This window comes from Lissotriton vulgaris, chromosome 1_2, assembly GCF_964263255.1.
Source record: "Lissotriton vulgaris chromosome 1_2, aLisVul1.2, whole genome shotgun sequence".
NCBI classification, from domain to species: Eukaryota; Metazoa; Chordata; class Amphibia; order Caudata; family Salamandridae; genus Lissotriton; species Lissotriton vulgaris.
The window spans coordinates 131,241,702-131,263,614 of record NC_141686.1 but is presented as its reverse complement, the minus strand read 5'-3'; the positions used below and the strand labels follow the sequence as shown (position 1 = coordinate 131,263,614).

At 49.4% G+C, this 21,913-nt stretch overlaps 1 protein-coding gene across 2 annotated transcripts in view; it reads left to right on the top strand.

Moving 5' to 3' along the window:
* The first annotated feature begins 5,782 nt into the window (after nt 1–5,782).
* CHRM2 (cholinergic receptor muscarinic 2) overlaps nt 5,783–21,913 on the top strand; it is a 542,609-nt gene continuing 526,478 nt past the window's right edge. The window contains exon 1 of one of the 2 annotated variants that reach the window (XM_086952978.1): nt 5,783–6,207. The gene's annotated coding sequence lies outside the window, so the exon portion shown is untranslated. The remainder of the gene's footprint in view (nt 6,208–21,913) is intronic. The other variant, XM_086952976.1, reaches the window with a different exon arrangement.

Below are 21,913 nucleotides of genomic sequence, written 5' to 3'. Positions count from 1 at the left end.
GAAAGCCATCAACAGCCAACTCGCCACATTCATTGAAGAACACAACATCCTCGACTCCTCCCAATCCGGCTTAAAAAAAAACCACAGTACGGAAACTGCCCTCCTCGCCGCAACAGACGACATCCGCACCCTACTGGACAAAGGAGAAACAGTAGCCCTCATCCTCCTAGACCTATCAGCGGCGTTCGACACAGTCTCCCACCGCACCCTAATACGCAGACTCTACGACGCAGGAATCCAGGACAAGGCCCTCGACTAGATCTGCTCCTTCCTCTCGGGCAGGACGCAACGGGTCAGACTCCCCCCTTTCCTCTCAGACCCCACACCTACCACCTGCGGAGTCCCCCAGGGCTCCTCCCTCAGCCCGAGGCTCTTCAACGCCTACATGGCTCCACTTGCCCCCATCGTCAGAACCTACGGACTCAACATCGTGTCATACGCAGACGACACCCAGCTCATCCTCTCCCTATCCAACGAGCCCAACACCGCCAGACGCAACTTTCGAGAAGGCATGGAAGCCGTCGCCAAATGGATGAAAAACAGCTGCCTACAACTAAACACCAACAAAACAGAAGTACTCATAATGGGCCCAAACCCCGACGCCTGGAGCGACACCTGGTGGCCCACCGCCCTCGGAAACCTGCCAACCCCCACAGACCACGCACGCAACCTGGGAATCATCCTGGACTCCGAGCTCAAAATGGACCACCAGATCAACTCTGTCTCATTTTCCTGCTTCCACACCCTCCGCCTCCATCGTAAGACCTTCAAATGGATCCCCTTCGAACACCGAAAGACAGTCACTCATGCCCTGGTCACCAGCAGACTCGACTATGGCAACGCACTCTACTCCGGAATAAACAAAAACCTCATCCGCAAGCTACAGAACATCCAGAACTCCGCCGCAAGACTGGTCCTCAACCTGCCAAAACACTGCCACATCTCCCAGCACCTGTGCACACTCCACTGGCTCCCCGTCGAGGCGAGAATCACCTTTAAGATGCTCACCCATGCACACAAGGCCCTCCACGGCACCGGACCAGCATACCTGAACAGCCTGCTCAAATTCCACGCACCCCACAGGACCCTACGATCAGCCCAGATCCCCTACACCGAGGTCCCCCGCACCAGAAAGACCAGATCGGGAGGCCGCTCCTTCTCCTTCCTCGCGGCCAAAGCATGGAACGCCCTTCCGCTCCACCTCAGACAGACAACATCGCTCCCCATCTTTGCAAGAAACCTCAAAACCTGGCTCTTCGACAGACCCCCTCCTTGATGGAATGGAACCTGCAACCCCCCCCAACCTCCCCCCCCACCCCCCACCCTTAGCGCCTTAAGACCCTTACGGGTGAGTAGTTGCGCTTTAACAAACTCCTGATTGATTGATTGAGTAGTAATTATCGACGCGCGTTTCGGCATAACATACGCCTTCTTCAGGAAATTACCACACTTAAAACAGGAAAACACCGCAAGGCATAGATGGCTCTGCTATATTGTTAGAAAGGATGTAGTTCTTAACACTTGGAAAACTATTCTATAATGATATTCCTTTCTTTTATTATCTTCAGGATACACGATAAAGAAAAAAGGAGTTGCAAAATATAGACCAAGTTATTTCTTTCGATGTAATTATATAAACAGGCGTCACGGAGCTACAGCAGATATTTTGGAGACTTGGATACATCGTCATAGAAACTGAGAAATTGTTGATGGTCTCAATTTATCAAGGCCGGTACAGGGATACAAATCGGTCACGGCATAGACTCAGGATTGTTGCTGTATTTCTGATGTTTGCTTTAGCAAAGCTCCGATCGGCAAACTTCCAGCGCCTGACGTCACGAAAGGAAGTGGTCTACACACACACAGACCATTCCCAGCCCCATAAAAGCACACACACACAGACCATTCACAGCCCCATAAAAGCACACACACACACAGACCATTCCCATCCCCATAAAGGCACACACTGAACCCACAGACACACACACACAGATCATTTCCAACCCCATAAAGGCACACACTGCACGCACACACACACACAGACCATGCACAACCCCATAAAGGCACACACTGCACGAACACACACACACAGACCATTCCCAACCCCATAAAGGCACACACTACACGCACACACACAGACCATTCCCAACCCCATAACGGCACACACTACACGCACACACACACAGACCATTCCCAACCCCATAAAGGCACACCCCCCCACAGACTATTCCCAACCCCATAAAGGCACACACTGCACACCCACACAAACACAGACCATTCCCAACCCCTCTAGAGGTACACACTGCACCAGCATACACACAGACCATTCCCAACAACATAGAGGTACAAACTACACTCCTCCCACCTACACTCACAGACCATTCCCAACCCCATAGAGGCGCACACTGCACGCCCACACACACAGACCATTCCCAACCCCATAAAGGCACACCCTGCATGCCTAAACACACAGACCATTCCCAACCCATAAAGGCACACACTGCACTCCCAAACACACAGACCATTCCCAACTCCATAGAGGCGCAGACTGCACGCCCACACACACAGACCATTTCCAACCCCATAGAGGTGCACACTGCACCACTACACATACAGACCATTCCCAACTCCATAAAGGCACACACTGCACGCCCACATATAGACCAATCCCAACCCCATAAAAGGCACACACTGCAGGCACACACACACAGACCATTCCCAACCCCATAGAGGTGCACACTGCACGCCCACACACACAGACCATTCCAACCCCATATAGGTGCACACTGCACGCACACACACTGACCATACCCAACCCCACAGAGGCGCACACTGCACGCCCACACACACAGACCATTCCCAACCCCATAGAGGCACACACTGCACGAGCACACTCACAGACCATTACCAACCCCATAGAGGCGCACACTGCACGCCCACACACACAGACCATTCCCAACCCTGTAAAGGCACACGCTGCATGCCTACACACACAAACCATTCCCAACCCCATAAAGGCACACACTGCACGCCCACACACACAGAATATTTCCAACTCCATAGAGGCGCACACTGCACGCCCACATACACAGACCATTTCCAACCCCATAGAGGCGCACACTGCACGCACACACACACAGACCATTCCCAACCCCATAAAGGCACACACTGCATGCCCCCTACACACAGACCATTCCCAACTACATAAAGGCACACACTGCACGCCCACAAACCCACAGATCATTCCCTACCCCATAAAGGCACACACTGTAGAAGCACACACACAGACCATTCACAACCCCATAAAGTCACACACTGCACTTGCACACACACACAGACCATTCCCAACCCATAAAGGCTCACATTGCATGCCCACACACACAGACCATTCCCAACCCCATGAAGGCACACACTTCACGCCCACACACACAGATCATTCCAAACCCATAAAGGCACACACTGCAGGCCCATACACACAGCCCCATTCCCAACCCCATAAAGGCACACACTGCCCGCCCACACTCACAGACCATTCCCAACCCCATAAAGGCACACACTGCACGTCCACACACACACAGACCATTCCCAACCCCATAGAGGCACAGACTGCATGAGCACACACACAGACCATTCCCAACCCCATAGAGGTACACACTGCACAACCCCCCCCCCACACTCACAGACCATTCCCAACCCCATAGTGGCATACATTGAATGAGCAAACTCACAGACCATTCCCAACCCCATAGAGGTACACACTGCATGCCCCCCACACTCACAGACCATTCCCAACCCCATAGAGGCACGCACTGCACGAGCACACACACAGGCCAATTCCCAACCCCATAGAGGCGCATACTGCACGCCCCCTACACACACAGACCATTCCCAACACCATAGAAGCACACACTGCACGGCCACACACACAGACCATTCCTAACCCCATAGAGGTACAAACTGCACGCCCCCCACCAACACTCACAGACCATTCCCAACCCCATAAAGGCACACACTGCACGCACACACACACACACACAGACCATTCCCAACCCCATAGAGGCGCACACCGCACACACACTCACACAGACCATTCCCAGACCCATAAAGGCACACACTGCACGCACACACACACACACACACAGACCATTCCAACCCCATAAAGGCACACACTGCATGCACCCTCACACACAGACCATTGCCAACCCCTTAGAGGCGCACACTGCACGCACACCCACCCACAGACTATTCCCAGCCCCAAAGAGGCACGCATTGCACAAGCGCACACAGACCATTCCCAACCACATTGAGGCACACACTGCACGCCCCCCACACACACACAGAGACCATTCTCAACCCCATAGAGGCACACACTGCACGCACACACACAGAGATTATTCCCAGCCCCATAGAGGCACGCACTGCACGAGCACACACAGACCATTCCCAACCACATTGAGGTGCACACTGCACGCCCCAGACACATACAAACAGACCATTACCAACCCCAAAGAGGCGCACACTGCACGCACACACACACACAGACCATTCCCAACCCCATAAAGGCACACATTGCACGCACAAACATACACAGACCATTCCCAACACCATAAAGGCACACACTGCACGCCCACACACACAGACCATTCCCAACCCCATAAAGGCACACATTGCACGCCCACACAAACACAGACCATTCCCAACCCCATTGAGGTACACACTGCACGTCCCCGTCCCCGTCCCCCACACTAACAGACCATTCCCAACCCCATAGAGGCACACACTGCACGCCCACACACACAGACCATTCCAAACCCCATAAAGGCACACGCTGCACGTGCACACAGACACACCATTCCCAGCCCCATAGAGGCATGCACTGCACGCACACACACACACACAGACCATTCCCAACCCCATAGAGGTGCACACTGCATGCACACAAACACAGACCATTCCCAACCCCAAAAAAGGCACACACTACATGCACACACAGACCATTCCCAGCCCCATAAAGGCACACACTTTTCGCCCACACACAGACCATTCCCAACCCCATAAAGGCACACACTGCACGCACACACACACACACACAGACCATTCCCAACCCCATAAAGGCACACACTGCACGCACACACACACACAGACCATTCCCAACCTCATAAAGGCACACACTGCACGCCCACTCACACAGACCATTCCCAACCCTATAAAGGCACACACTGCACTCGCACACAGACCATTCCTAACCCCATATAGGTACGCACTGCACGCGCACACACACACATAGTATTCCAAACTAATATAAACAGGCTCCGCTCGCTCACATGCACTCGGTTCGTCCCTAACTGCAAAGACATATATCTAGACATAGACTCTGCTCGTTCCCAAAGTCATACAGACACACAGGCGCACATAGAAACACACGCACCCACACACAGACATTACACACAGTCATTCCTACACACACTTTACCCTCCCGCTTACAAAGCCACAAAACCCACGTACTACATACACACTGTGCAAACAGATTATTTCCAACCTCGCACTGCACACACTCGTACATGCACGCGCACTGCACACACACCGACACACACTCCAACAGGCTCGAGGACTCTGCCCACCGCGGTCACCCTGAGGGCTCCTGAGGTGGGCACCTGAGCCGGTGGGCTGCTCCCTCGGCAGGGTGGGATCTGGGGGTGGGAGCCAGCGCTGGGAAGCCATCCCACATCCTAAGCACGGCCTCGCTGCTATTTTTACCCCCGCCCTCCTCCCCAGCTCTCGCAGGAGCGCGGTCCCCTCTCCTCCCACAGAGCTGGCTGCACCAGCTCCCGCACAGCGCGCACTGGCAGGGGAGGCAGCCGCCGCCACCACACCGCGCACGCCCCTCTGACCGGCCAGCCACTGGAGCCTCCCCTGGCACACACCGCTGCCCGCCCACCCGAGCCTAGAGGGGGTCTGGAGACCCCGGGGCCGACGGACCGGCTCTGCACCCCGTCCCCAGGATGTCTTCCCGGGCCAGCCACCTGCTCCACAGGGGGCCACCCCCCGCCTGACCGGGACCCTAGCCCTCAGCAGCGCCCCGCGGGCAGAGATGGGGAGAGCCCCCGGGCCCGATGATCTGTGACCCGGGCTGCCCCCCAGGGCCGGAGGCTGCCCCCCTGCACTGCTGCGGGTCGGGAGGGGTGAGACCTGTGGATCCGCGTCCAGGTAGGGCTCGCCTTCCTCGCTCGATGTGTTTATCTAACAGCGATGAAATATGATGCCCATATTTTGACTGAGCTGCCAGTTTGTATCACTGGCGGCAAATCCAGTTCACCAGCTGCAAATGGTTTCTAGTGGAACTGATATCCAGTGACTGGGTCTACTAGTAACCATTTGTAACTGGTCTGTTGGAATTTCCACCCGGAGCTGTGCACACCACAAACTGAAATGCCTATTGGTCCTTTAATAACATGTATTTGGGTGGCCGTGGGTAACTGGGCACACCATTGGGTTAAGAGGGGCTCTGCTGGAAGACGCGTGTGTGTGTGCCATGTCGACACTGGTTGTGCGTGTGTACACCGGTCGGTGTGTAGGTAGGCACTCCAAAGGGAGCACACTATTATTGGCGCAGCTGAGGAGAGGAGGTAAAAATGATGTTGCTGGGATAAGTGAGGGTAGAAGAGGTGTTGTCCTCTTTGGAGATTCGTGCAAAGTTCAGCTGAAATAGTCACAATCTATGAGATGGGTGAAATGCGCGTCACGAGGGGCACATCTCCCGAGACGGACACATTTGGAAGGAACCTGGTCAGTTGTCCGGCTCTACAGCTTCGTTTCCGCACCTTTCCCTCTCGGAAGTGTGACTCCTGGTTAGCCGCTCACAACCAGGGGCATTTTAGTTTATGAAGTACGTTAAATATGACGCTCAAATGAAGAAAGGATTATAAAATGAACGAGAAGCAGAGCTGTTGGGATGTCATTGAAGCGTTTTGTGACACCATGGCAAGCCAGTGTGGTGTTCTCAAAAGCGATTGTGAAGTAAGCACAAGTAGTTTGATTCCATCCACACCTATTGTGATGTCATCTCACATGATTGTGATGTCATTGAAAGCTGCAATGATGTCATGACCATGTGGCATTAAACCTTCGAAAGCTGACATAACATCATCAAAAACTGTAAAGAGACAATTTAAAACAGTTGTGACTTTATCAGAGTTTCTGTGATGTCATCAATAAATAACTGAGGCGCCATTGGAGCTGGTGTGAGGTCATCAAAATGTGTGTGGACGCCATGGACAACCCTAGTGATGCTGCTGACAGCTTTTGGAGACTTACCAAAGGCACGGGGCGTGGGATCAAACTACAAATGGGAAAAGCGCCTCGTCGGGGGTAGTAGGCGCTACAATAAATGCAATTACAATGGCATCGTGCTATCGCCAACAACTGTTGCGACGTCAAGAATGGGAGTTGTGACCTCATGGAAAGCTGCCGTGAGATTAGTTCTAACTCGTACAATGCCGATCAAGACGATGTTGGTGCCTTGACAACTGTTGCGATATGATTAATTATTGGCATGACCTCGTTGACACCTGTTGAATATTGTTAATTAGTGGGATCGTGCGATATTAAACTATTGTGATGCAGTGAACTAGATGTTTTGGTGACATCGATAGTTGTTGATCTATGAATAATTTCTGTTAGAATGTCATTGATAGCCATGAGATAGAAGTGTCACGGCTTTGACGACACTGGTGACTATTGCAATATAATACTGCACTGTTGAGATACAACAGATACCTTTGGTGACATTATTTCTGCTCTGATGAGTTCATCCTTAACTGTTGCGATATAATGAATTATGTATGTCATCCCTATCGGTTGTGATATGGGGTACTTTTATAATGCCTTTGATATCTGTCGCGATACTGTGAAGTAGTTCTATCAGTCGCTGTCGTGAAATGGCTCCTCACTTTTACCGCGCCATTAAACACTCTTGCGATCTGAATGAAGGGTTGATGTAACGCAGCCACGGAAGGCTGTCGTGACGTCATTGCCGGCTGCCGTGATGCCACGAGAGCTGCCACGCGCGCCCATGTCTCGACGGAAGCCTCTGCTCCACGGGGAGAGCCCGCCCAGATTATTCGTGGGCACATCGGGGTGCGTGGGTGGCTCGGAGGCGGTCCCCGGGTTTCCTTTCTCGTGGCCCCGCCACTCGCACCCGGTCTGAGAGCCCTAGGTCTACGCTCGACAGGCCACACCGCTTCCCTAGGAGTAAATATGGGGCCGAGGTCACCTGTGCGGCTCTCTCGTGCCCTCCCTAGCATGTCACAGCCTAGGGGACAGTGTCTTCATCCGAATGTGTGTGTGCTGTATTACCGGATGTTGTGTAGCGCGTTGTGTGCTAAACACCTGAGCTCTTGGTACAGTCTCAGGTCCCTGGCGTCTATCATCCTGCTGGGTTTCTCCGCGCTAGGATTCCAGGCTGATATTACTGTAGCGCAGTATAGTGCCCGTAGGATGGCCTCAAGGCGCTCCACGTTCTCGGGGTCGACACTAGGGTTTTGAATTTGATATAAATTCGCGCAGTGGCTGACTGGCATGTGATTTGCAAGACACAGGCCCGCGCAGCCGGTCCCTCGCCCCAACCCCCATCCCACTGGGCACGTGAAGGTCGCTGGGTAGGCTGGCAGCCTGCCCATGGCGCCGTCTGAGGGCGCCCACATCCGCCGCGGCCCCCGCTGTCTAAGGGACGCATTGAAATGCGCCCATGAAGTAGGTGCAGACACTGGGGAGCAAACGTGCACCGTTAGCTGTGAGGGCACTCCCGCCTAGGGAAAGGGGTCCTGGCACCCCGTACACCACCGAGTACTGGGCGGGGGGTGCTTTCTATAAATCAACGCTTTGGAAGGTAGACTACGAGGTACGTAGGGTAATGTACCCAGGATCACACAATGCGATAAAGCGCATAAGATGGGGTTAGAACTCATATCTGCTGGAGGCACAGCGCAAGGTGCAGTCACCGGCGCTGGTCTTCCCCGAATGGCGGGAGCGTGTCATCGTGAGAGATTGTGAATGCTTACAATAAATTACCATGGTTGTGTGTTTCTGTGTCTAAAGAGAGTGCGAGAATTAATTGTATGCGCACATCATTTGTGGGGATATTGTATGCCTTTAATTGCCTTTCTATACATATATTATGTGGACATATATGAATTAATTGTCCGTGAGCACACACTAAGTGAGTGTAGGTATGCGTTACAAGTGTCTGTTTTCATGTAGCATGTGAACAGCATGTCTGTTCACATCTGTTTGTCCGTGCAGTTGTCTGTGTATATTTGATGACCTCTGTGCATGTAGTAATGGCTTTGTAAGTGTGCGCTGACGTGTGTGTTTGTTGTTGCCTGTGCACTGTGTAGTTGTGCTATTCTGTGTATATCTTTTACTGTATGGGCGTTACTTTGCCTGCACTTTCCCCGTCTCTCTGTGCCTGCATGCACACACGTCTCTGAGCGAGTACGTGATGAAACTCGCGCTTGTGTGTCTGCGATTGTGATGTCTCTGTGTCTTTATGTAACCGTTTGTGTGTGTATGGAGATACAGGTGACGGCTTCTATCAGTGTGTCGCTTTGTATCAATGTGTAGCTTGGTGTTTCTGTATGATTGTGCTCATATCTCGAGTTTGTGTACTTTAATTTGTGTGTTTATTGATTGTATTTGCAGTTCTATGTACATTTCAGAACCACAGAACACCAAAATGAAGACAAACTCTAGATGTCAACAGTATAGCATACAAAAAAGACGACATAAATAATCTGACATGTTATGAAATATAAAAGCAGTCACCTTATCCAGCAATTTAGAGCTGAGTGGCGTGATTACATTAACTCCATTCCTGGAATACCTGAGGCTGACCCTCGTGGGCGGTATTCGGTGCCTGCTAATATGTTTCATGGCATGCGTGTAGTGCTTGCCTCGACTTTGCAGTTACATTGTGTGTCTTAATTGCTGCCTATATTTTCCCAGTCTGCTGCGCTTGCACGTCTCAGTGCCCTGTTTGTTCTATCTGTGTGTGTCTGTGCATCAATGCATGTTATCTTGTGTTTTTGCATAGTGCAACGACTCCCACTTAATTAGCATCGCGGCACTTTGTGTAGAGTCGACATTGGTCTCCAGTTGTGCTTCCCCAGCAGAGGATTGCCACTGGGAGAGTTCATCCCTGAACAACGTTGGTGTGGGTGGGTTGGAGGCGAGGGTGATCTTCAGAGAGGCGCCGCCATTGGATCATGTGAGAGTCCACATTAGCTGCATGAATGTTCAGTGTGATCCCCTCCACACGCCCTGGTTGGTTCCATGTCTGAGGCTTTCTAGCCCAGTATTTGTGACTCTTCTGCTGGTCGTCTGGTCTGTATTGCCCAGTTCTAGGTTCCAGTGTAAACTCGCCATCCTGTGTCGCCTTCTTCCAGTTAGAACAGCTCTGTCCCTCTTGTGCACTCTTCTGGTATACTGGCGGTGTTTGTGTATGTCGGTCTGTAGTCACATCAGTTCTGTGCACAAGCCCAGCTGTCTCCCACGGTTCCCCGACATTGCGTGGGACGCAGATCATGGAGTCCAGGGTGTCATAACATTCTGGACTCTGAAGATGTCTACTCCCCTCTCCACTGATGGTGCCTGATCTGAAGCTGTCCTGCAAGTGTGCACCATAGGGGGAGGCGAGGACTGGGCAGGCGGTGATCACCCAGGGTGGTTCAATAAGGAAGCCGAAATAAGAACCTAAGATTACCTGGCAACAAAGTGTCTGGTGGGAGGGGGCGGCTAGTATACCACTAGCCGAAGGGATCATCGCCTCCAATACTCACTCTACAACTTTTTCTACGTCTTTCAATAGTGCCCGGAAGTAGATAAGTGTTTTGTTGCAAATTCGTTTTCGGAACACAGCACCACTATCCCGTCCACTCCACCTATTACCCCGCACTACCATCCCACCTCCACTCCCATGCCCACACTACACCACTGTGCATTCCACCTATCCCTTCCACCACTCCTGCATTCACCCACCCCATGCTCATGGCTTCCACCATACCACCCTACACACCCTCAGTGCAGCCACCACCCCAACATTCTGCCATATTGCGTAGGCTAACCATCAGCTGCCACACAATCACCGCACCCCATACCCACCATCACACACTGCCAATTTTAGCACCATCCCTATGACCACCCTTACATTCACTCATCTTTCTGTACCTACAAAACTAGCACCAAACACACAACCAACACCACTCACACCTCGCCACTCTAGTTTGCACTCCCACCACTCTTACCTTCCCTCCACCTTCTTGTTAACCTGTACTCCCCAGAACCACCATGATATCCACCCAACAGCTCACACTCTACTACCTCACACTCAGAACACCACCATCGGCTGTACCATCACCCATCTCAAAAACTGCATTCTTCGCACTGCACCATCATACTTACCAAACATACTACCTTATTACCGAGCTGTTCCTCCCTCACAATGCCAGATGCAATACTTCACCCCCGGCTCACCTCCATACTCCACCACTTCCACCTTTACCGACATCCCCACCATTACCTTCACCCCATCACCTTCTTCCAATCTACCTACCCATCACCATCCCTACTCCTTTTGGATTTCGAGTTGGGCTGTTGGCGGATCGAGAGACTCTGCGTCTTACGGTGGCCGGCTAAGGAGCAACTACTTACACTAAGTTTTGCATACATAGCGAACACCAGCAATTTGAGGAACCTTATATAGCTCTAGGACGTGGAGTGTGGAAGTAACTGTGAATCATTCTGTGCGAAGCATGCATCACTTATTATTGGATATCACCTGGGAGCATATTTACTTGGAATGGAGGGGATATCTTTTATTAAAAGTCTATACGACAGTGACCAGATATATCAGAGAACACAAAAACACTATTGGACTCAGTTCTATGCCCTGGGGAAGCCCTATTTGGGCGAAACGCGTTGGCTGTACTGTGGCTGTTGTGCTTGATCATCTTGCATCGAGAATGTCTCAAGGATTTATTAAAGAGACCTTTTTTCAAATCAGTGAAGGGCACTCTTACTTTTAGTGTGTTGAAGCATTTTGAAAAAGAATTGCTTTTGTTGCCTCTCTATGTGCTTGTTTGTGTGTCATCCCTACTTCTGCCTCACAACTCTTCTACCTCACTCCCTCAACGTGTCAATCACCAGGACCTCTTTCGTTCTTAGTCTTCTGTCTTATCTTTTGAACTAAAGAAACACGTGGCCCCATGCATGTATGTTATGCTTGTATGTATGTGCTATTTATACAGCCCAAAACTAGTCAGAAGGCAGGACAGGGTCAAAGGCAAGCATAAGGCCAAAGAGTGATCGGAGAGTTTGCTGGTTTCTGGACAGTGATTGCATTTTGGTGAAGCCTTCTTTATAGAGGACTTCAATCCCTTCCTAATGTGAAGCAGCATTGGGGCGGCCCTGATGGAGCCGGGGATGTGATTCCAGATCTTAGGTGCAGTGATGGAAAAGGCCTCTTGTCTTGTTTCTTCTTTTTTTAATATTTCTCAGTCTGCTGTTTGATGGTGTCCTGGCTGTGGGTGTGCTGAGCACCACCAGAGATGGTACCCTGTCTGTAAGATAAGCAAGGGTGCTGGTCGTGACGGCTTTGCCACTGATGCCGCTAGTATTGAAGATGGTGCAGTTCTGGAAGGGGGGCAATGGAGTTCCATCAGAACAGGGGTGATGTGATCATATTTCATCAGGACCTGGATGAGACGTGCTTCGGTGTGTCGGATACCCTTATGCGAGACCAGGGAGGAGGCTGGGAAGCCAGGAGCAAGGCAGAGTTACCACCAGATGGACCTCCTACGGCTGGAACACAAGTTCGGAAGCCACTTTCTGGAAGAAACGCTTGATTTGATACCGGACCATGTTTATGTTTTTGACGATGTTTTCCTTGAGGGTGAGATCGGTATCCAGGGTGAATCCAACTGACTTGGCATTTGGTGTAAGTTGCGGTTTGAGGTTCTCAAGGTGTGCAACACAAGATAAATAAACAAAATCGACCATACATCACGAGAGGGAATTGAAAGCGTGCTTACCAGAAGAATCACCACAGAGGTGGTGCCCAATAAAGATATAGGGGCTTTTTTACGCCGGTGTATCACTTTTAATATGGGAAAAAGTGGCGTACCGGCAGCGCAAGTGCCTTGTAAATAAGCCCCATAATGTGGGCATGTGCCAGGGCCAGCTCTGTGGGTATTACCTGAATTCACTGCGCATGGTAGGCGTTGTTTCCTCGGAAACATCCGATGTCGCTTGCAGAGGTGTCCGGCTGCGTCAGAGCAGGCCATGGTGGCTTGGTTCCTTTGTAAAGAGCTAAACTAATCTACAAAGACATCCAGGCACTTTGCGACAAATATGGCCGCACACAGAAACACAGCAAAATAGGAGGGGAATGGGGAATATGAGTTTATTAATTATAGTACACGGGTGGGTAGAAACAGATCGACCTTTACAGCTACAGCCCCGGATCAGCAGTAGTGGAAGTAACAGATGCCTGTGATCATGGATTCATTAGTGCTTGTTTTATCAACCTCAGAAGGATGTAAGTTCGAGTCAGATGTAAACCTGCAGCATATTGGTTGCACGCGCATCCTTTGCAGGATGTGCTTTGACCGACTGAGCTATCCTCTTGGAAAAGATGCCGCAGCAGCCCGTGCATGGTGTCTCCTGTAAAATGCCGCCACGTCGGTTCGATCTTGTCTCCAGACTGAATGCTCAGTCAGAGTAAGGGCGCCTGATCTCTTGGAATCCTGGAGGACGGGTGCATACACTGAGATCTGAAAATCGATTCCAGGCAGGCCACCGTAGCAGCGGATGTCCTGCCAATTTACATAATTGCAGGCTTATTTACCTCATTCAGCTCACGGTTTTTATTCTATTTCCACCTGATGAGCAAGGTCTTAGGTCTCTTTTGCCTTTAGAGGGTGCTTTGCATATGTAGCCGCCGAGGGAGCCTTATTACTACCAGGGCTTGTTAACTACTTCTCACAATGGAATCTTAAACAGGGCAAAATACGTCTGTAGTTTTTTTAACGTAATTTAGAACTCATTGCAGAGAAAGGTGCATTAAAAATTAGGCAGTATTTATAACAAAAGGCTACGATCATTAGGGGTAGAGGGGAGGGGGGGTTTAAACTTCCACTTCAGAACCAGCGACATAAAGAACTCCTCCGTGACAGACTGAATACCTTTCCCAAAGCAATGGGAGGTGCCTCGAAGCGATGTTTGGCGCTTGAATCGTGAAACAACATTGACTCTTTTTATAGAGAGCTGCCTCCAGTTTCAATGACTTTTGCCACGTAAGTGGCACTGCCCTCTGTTGGATCTCTGGTTAACAAACTGGAATGTTGGCATCTCCACTGATCTCTGAAGACAATGGATTGGCTCAGGGCCGATAATGGCCATCACAGACCGCCCACCCCAACCTTCTAATTTGTGCCTTCTTGTTTCCTTTTGATTATTTTAGAACATTCTGCCCTCAGCGTGTCGAAGGGTCTAACCGCATCACTGCCCTTCCTTCTACCTTGGGCTATACTGGTTGTTAAAGGCCCTCTCCATCGCTATAGGCTCTTGTCTGTGGCTCGGCAATGGTTAGAGCCCTCAGCAGAGGGCTTTAATGCTTAATTGACATTCTCTGAATCGGGTTCGACTCTTTGTCGGCCACGAAATATAAGCATAAAGCAAAGGTTTATAATGGGGGGAAGGGCAATTAACAGCTGATATAACACTCAACGGCACCTGGGCAGCAACAGCTCCCAGCATAGGCGGATAATCACACACCTGTCGCTGCAGTGGGCATACAAGGTTCTGTGGCAGCACCGCTGCAGGTGCGCAATCCACCAGGCTACCTTCCCGGCACACCATGCCGGGTGATGTTAATGGCTGCGCCAAGAGAGGGCGTAGGGGCCACCCTGTCATTCGGCGCCCTTTTGTAACTCCAGGCGCTGCTGCGGCTGAAGCGACATCTTGGAGGGCTTCCAGGAATCGAAAAAATAATTCTTATTTTAATGCATCCCTCGAGGGCTCTGCGGGTGTGACAGAGCGGTGTTTGGGCTGTCAGCAAAGAGCGCAGAGGCAGCAGCGAGCATTAGGGCATGAGGGGTGTGGAAAGGAACACGATCTGTGTCGAAATGTGAAGAGAAAGCATTTGTTGTGGCTGGGATGTGTCATATCGTGACTGAGGGGTGTTGGCAAGACTGCAACTCCACCCGGAGGAGCTGCCAGTCGTTTCGAGAATTATACAAGCCGATAAATAATGAAAAGCCCCCGAGAGCCAGAGACGTGGCAAGGGTAAAATGATTTGAAGAGGGGCACTCTGTGTGTCAATGACTGGACCGAAGCGCCGTGAATCAATGAAATACACGACTCTAGATTGACAGTGTGCGGGTCAGCCATCACCTTTTGCTGAATCCAGGCGCAGCTCGAGGCAAGAGTAAGTGCCTAATCTGTCAAATAAACAAGTGCCAGGGCTCTTGGGTCTCGGCTCTAGACAATGGAAATGTGCTGTCTCGAACCGAGACATGCTGCATCTACTTCTGGGCTTTAAGCCCGCCCATAGGCTTCTCATTTGCTGGCACCATCGTCACTCCATTTTTCATTCCTCCCATTTGTCAAGGGCATGCATACATTATGCCTCTTCCAGTGTTTTGCCCTCCCCAACCGCACCGCCCAACTGCTCCTAAACCTATGCAGTGGCCATTTTAGGGCATGGTTTCTGCACTACTTTTTTATTACTTCTTTACGAGGGCTTTTCACGAGGGCTCTCAGCATGTTTTATGAGCACATTTACACGCCCGCCTGTTTTTTTTCTACTCGTACCGCAAGAAGGGTCCAGGGGACAAGAGAAAGAGAAGCATGAGTACGGTGATCCATCCAAACTCCTGTCTCTCCAATCAATTGTAACATTAAAACAGTCCTGGGTGCTGCAATCCTCCTTTGCCCCGGTAAGAGCTGCAGCTCCCGATATAGCTTCCTCCCCACCCCAGTGAAATCTGGCAGAGACCAGTCACAACAAAGTGAGTTCAGAAAGACAACTTTGCAAGATCAGCTGTCTCAACGCACGAGTCCGGGCAGGGGGTGGGGGGGGGTTGGTCGTGTGAGCTGGCATTGACGTCTTCGCTTGAGCATGGAGTGAGAAAGGACAACAGAAGCGTAAGAAGAATGGATTGCGCCAAGGGACAGCAGCCTTCCCCACGTATCACTTTATAAAAAAATTCATTTTCATCCACACATTCTTTTCACTCACTCTCTCTATAGAATAGTTGAGTGCAGGCTCGACTTTAGGGCAGTGTGACTGGTGCTGCCGCACGGTGCGCTGACCTATGGAGGGGGGTGCTGACCTTAGGTGGGGGGGCGCTGTGTTTAGCAATATCTTATGTTTGGAAAGATATGGGGCACTTCTGTCCAGTGGTAGTGAGTTGGTCCGAGGAGGCATTAATGGGGCATGGTGGTGCCAAAAGTGATTGCCGCACCAGTGTTATAATTGTTATGGTTGTGCAATTGCGGCTCCCAGGCATTGGTTGCGCCTTGCAGTGATGGTACGGTCTGCGATGTTTGTTTTGGCCAGAACACGGTGGCAGTAATTTAATTGCATCAACTGCCTTCCTTGACAATTTTCTACCCCATCAACCTCCCCAAATGCTTGCCACCTATTCCTGCAAGCGGTTATATATATGGTGGGAGACATGTTTACTCTTAATGTAGAGTACTTGCTCACCCTTGCCTTTCTACTGCTTCCCATCTGAGTTTTAGGTTTATATAATAGTTTGTTTCAGGGAAGCATTTACCTATGATTTGTCGGAGCTCGTTTGCACCACTCTTCCCTTCTGATTTTGCTCTCTCAATGGCCTCCCGGGGTTTAGGTCCCGGCTCTAGGGGTACTTTGCAGTTCATGCATTTTGAGCTCACTCTCTCTGCTTTCGTAACTCTCTCTAGCCGCCATTTTCTCTCTATGGCTTACGCAGCAAGCGCTGTTTCTCTTATGTGCCGGATGATAGTCTAGTGACAAGCACCAAGGAAGCGCTGTTCCCGGCACAGAATGTGGACACCCCTGAACCTTATAGGAAGAGGTAATCCCCATTGTACTGCCAGATACTTTCTATTATTACTTACTCTGAAATTTGGGAAGTTTTGCTACATGATCTTGGAACACTCGGGGATAACACTTGGTTTCAAAATGTCTGCCTTGATTGACGCATAAAGGGGATTAACTGGCAGTAAGCTTGTGCTTACTCTGTGCCTATTAAAAAACAAAATACAAATCCAAACAACTTTCGATGTCACGCGAAGCAAAGATGTGCAGACCAAGCGAACAGGATGTCACCACATAAAAAAAGGACACGAGAAATACATTAGTAATCATAAATTATTAGCAGTAACAGGGGTAAACAATGTACCGGATGGTACTAGTGGCTTAATGGCAAAAGCTCATAGCTTGGATATTGCCAAGTCCTATTGGCTTTGCCAATGCTTGTTTTAGTTGGTAGCCACGGGCTTCACCCACATGTCACAGTCAGTGACATCCACTCCCCCCGTACTCTGTGCGAGCAGCACTAATCTTCAGTGTGGGGCTTATCAGTGAGGGATCCTCTTGACACTGGAGCCAAGAATAGGTAGTCTCACTTCCTAAAGTTTGCAGGTACCCCAGAGCACCAGCGATAGTTACTCTGGACTTCGTGTTTACAAGTTATCGTATTAAATAGTCACTAGAGTGCTTTATGGTCCTTCCTCCCCCCCCCCCCCCTATACTACGTGTGCACCACTCGGCAAACAGCCCCCAGTGGCCTCATTTGCATGCACCCCCCCTTCTCTAGCACTGGGCTGATTTATCCTCGGTAGGCCAGCTAGTGCCACATAACACTTAAAAGGCAGATGAAGTGACCACCTCACTCCATGTCAGTGTGGACACCGTTTCTAGCCAAGAACTTTTCACATGCTATTGCTGTCAGTTGTGCTTGTCTATTTCGGTAAACGGCCTCAAACGAAGACTACAATACCCAGAATGCATGAGGTATTGTACTTAAATCTAAGACAGGCAAAAGCGTCGGTAAAGACGTGTAGTGTGGTGGTTACCCTGAACACAGAGCAGATTTCTTTGAACTGCGGCAAGAACTATGGCTTGAAATTAAAAAATAACATAGCACCATAGACATATGATTTAAAACCATGTGCTCTTTAATATGTCCCGAATTTCAGCACCTCAAAGACTGGCACAAATGAAACACCGGGGATTTGTTTCTGCCTGCTTCTCAATTACCCACAATGCACTTGTCCGATAATGGCATCATTGACCATTTGAACAACTGCATTGCCTGCCAAATCCAGCTCTCGATATTAATCTGAACCCATGCACTGGTCAACCTAACATCTATGATGTGCAAGTGGCATGCACATCAACCCACTGAGCTAACAGGTGCTTAAAAAGTGTGTTCTTCCATCTGCATTGTGCATGAAACAGCACACACTCATAGCCGAGAATGCAAACAGCTCATTTCATTGGCCCTTGTTAGTCCATCGTTTATTTTTCTAAAAGACAACCCCTCAATGGTTAATGACACGTTTTATAGCGTGCAAGTAAAAGGGGGGATTAGCCTGAGGGAGTGGGGGGTTTGGGTTGGGGGGGGGGGGGGGGGGGGGAGGCCATCCAGATATTACATATTACTACCGATTTTCTTTTTTTTCGAAACCACCAAGGGACTCAAAAAACCGAGCCTAACAGTTTATTCTTGGTGCTTCTTAGAGTAACGCTGTCTGTGATACGATACCTCCAAATAAAAGAGAGGGCAGCCTTTTTCTGTCGACACTCATGTCTTTGGGGCTTCATGATCCGATTAATAAAGACTTCATTAGGCTTAAGACACTCTCCAGACTCTCTTAAGCCAGGAATAATGGGTCAGCTTTAGGGAGAGGTTTGTCCTGACTTAGGGACATTTAAAATGTTACTGATTTAAGACAGCCTTAAGAATGCCCTACGCCAGGCAACATGGCATACATCAGATCCACCTCCCCTGGCTTGTGAAATCATTAAACCAGGGAAAATGTTAGGAAATCAGACTATAAATGATCAATCACACGTGTCTCCACCGTGAGTCACTGGTGAAAGCACAATCTTTAGTATTAGTGAGTCATGTCATATAATAGATTAAATGCTTAAAGCATTCGAAAAAAAGGAAAAGGAGAAAAAACGATTTTGGAGCACAGTGTGACTTGGTCAAAGAAGACTAGCTAATGAGCAAGATGGAACCAGAAAAGAGACGTGAAAAAACACCTTTTAAATGATGCTTAACGTTTTGACTGCAATGGTATATTGGGTCTTCATCAGCATACGTCAGTGAAACTGTATTACGTTTCACCATCTTGATGTTTGACGATTTATGAGGAAAATATTTTTTTATACTGTGGAGTGGTGTGGCTCACTGGTTAGAGGCGGCAGACCCGGAAGCAGAGGACGGCCCGGGACTAGGGTTCAATTCCCGAAGCGGCAGGGTTGTGGGCCAGGGTCAGTGGACTCGATAATACTCGCCTCGGTGCCTACTCTAACCAGGGATCACACTCGACAACTCTGCACATTAGCTTGCCTCACCTCCACAACGGCCCCCCACAAACACCAGGGATGCCTGGTTTCACCTTGGAGATACCCAGTAGGGACCATCTCACAGGGAAAGCCAGGACGGGTTCCCCAGCGGTCTACAGCGCGGAGATACCCCATGTGGGGTGATGCATGCGCTTTACAAGACATCATTACATTACATCATTACATACTTTTCAGATCAAGACTGCAAAGTGCACATTTAATTAGATACTTTGTGCTACTTTCATATATCAAAGCAAACACAAGGAGATAATAGACCGACCGCTGAAACTTTTTAGACACATTTACCCCCAGTCACAGATCTGGGTTGAATCCATCATCGTTCTTTAGCTCACTTCGCCACCCCAGTTCAGACACAGCTATATGAAAATCAGTCTTGACCCTGTGCCTCATGGGCACAGTCCAGCCCGAACTGCCAAGCCATGTCTTCCATGGACCGTAAACAAGCATAAACAGGTTTCGGGCTAACGGCCCTCATCAGCCAAACTAGCTTGAATCCAGTGGCAAAATGAGCAAGGGACCCACGTAACCAAAACTGGTCCGAGAGGCTTGTTTCCGGTCCAGGGACGACCTGGCTTGGCATTTCGGGCTGGACTGTTCCCATTTGACGCAGGGTCAAGACTGATTTGCACACGGCCAGGTCTAAACTGGGGTGGCTTGGTGAGCAAAAGAATGATGGATTTAACACAGATCTGTTGACTGGGGTGAATGTTTTGATTTGTTCTACATTCCGTCCATCGTGTGTCTTTTCCTTTCATATTTTAGACACATAGTATTAACCTACAACCTGTCATGGTGATCTGGCTAAAACTGTGTCCTCGCTCTGCCTCGCAAACTCAGGAAAACCTGTTTAATTGTGGCTGAATGTGATCCTGAAGACAGGCTCTGAATATCTGACCTCTGCATCTTGGGGTAGCTGGAGGTCTGCTACTATAAGAAGAGGGGTTCATCCGAGCACTCTCAAATAAATAAATTCAACAGTCCTTCAAGCGTAGTATTTCTATTGACAACATCCAGGTTTAATATACTTCACAATTCTTTTCATTGTCCAGATTCAGCCAACATGTGTTTCGTCTAGTCAGTACAATGACTTTAAGACTTCTTCAGGGCTGCAACCCAAATAACAGTAGTAAAACAAAGTTTACCATCATGGTGATGTTACAAAGTAGAGCAACATCTTTAACGTAAAACTAAACTGTAAGGGATACACCCTCACACCATAAGATATCCTAAAAGTGAAAGTGTAAAGGAAAGAGGTTACCACGACCAAATTCAAACTAAAGTCACCCAAAAGATTGCTTAAATAAATGCATAAAGTGCTCTGGTATAGTCATATAATGTTGACTATCCCTTACAGTTTAGTTTTACGTTAAAGATGTTGCTCTAATTTGTAACATCACCATGATGGTAAACTTTGTTTTACTACTGTTATTTGGGTTGCAGCCCTGAAGAAGTCTTAAAGTCATTGTACTGACTAGACGAAACACGTGTCTGGCTGATTCTGGACAATGAAAAGAATTGTGAAGAATATTAAACCTGGATGTTGTCAATAGAAACACTACGCTTGAAGGACTGTTGAATTTATTTATTTGAGAGTGCTCGGATGAACCCCTCCCTCTTCTGGTTTGTTTAAACTACCTTGGGTGGTTTATTAGTTGGAGTCGTGGTAACCGGCCCTATTCTCTCCTTGAGCACAACATTTGGACTTGTATATTGTACTCACCTTAACTTGCTGTGCGCTCTTTTCTAACTGTTATCTTGTGCATAAGGTCTGCTACTATGTTACTTCTGCGTCTTTGCTCCTACTTGTGAACCGATGTCTTAGCACATCTCTTTAGCACTGCTGACGTCATAGTGCCACTAAAGAAGTACTGCGGTGGTACCCAGGCTGTGGCACGGGCGCCATTGCATGTTGTTACAATATTACTGCTGCAGGACTGGCAAGCTACATTTGTGCTATAGTAACAATATGATAGTGATTGTGAAAGGAGCAGGAATAGGTTGCAGGCCTGAGGGAGTGGAGCACTTCTCAGCCTCTCCACCCCCACCCCAGCCACTGAAACAGTAGAAACATGGAAAAATAGTGAGAGGGGAAAGAATGGCTATTAAAAAGATAGTAGGGAAAGGGAAGCATGCTATAAAAAATGAGCACGGGGCATCAGTGTCTCTCTCCTGTGCAGAAAAAAGGAAACAGATGAATCCATTTCGATGCCATGGGTGTTCCTCAGGTTGACTTCATCAGACTTGACAATTCGGTTATAAATGTACATTCAT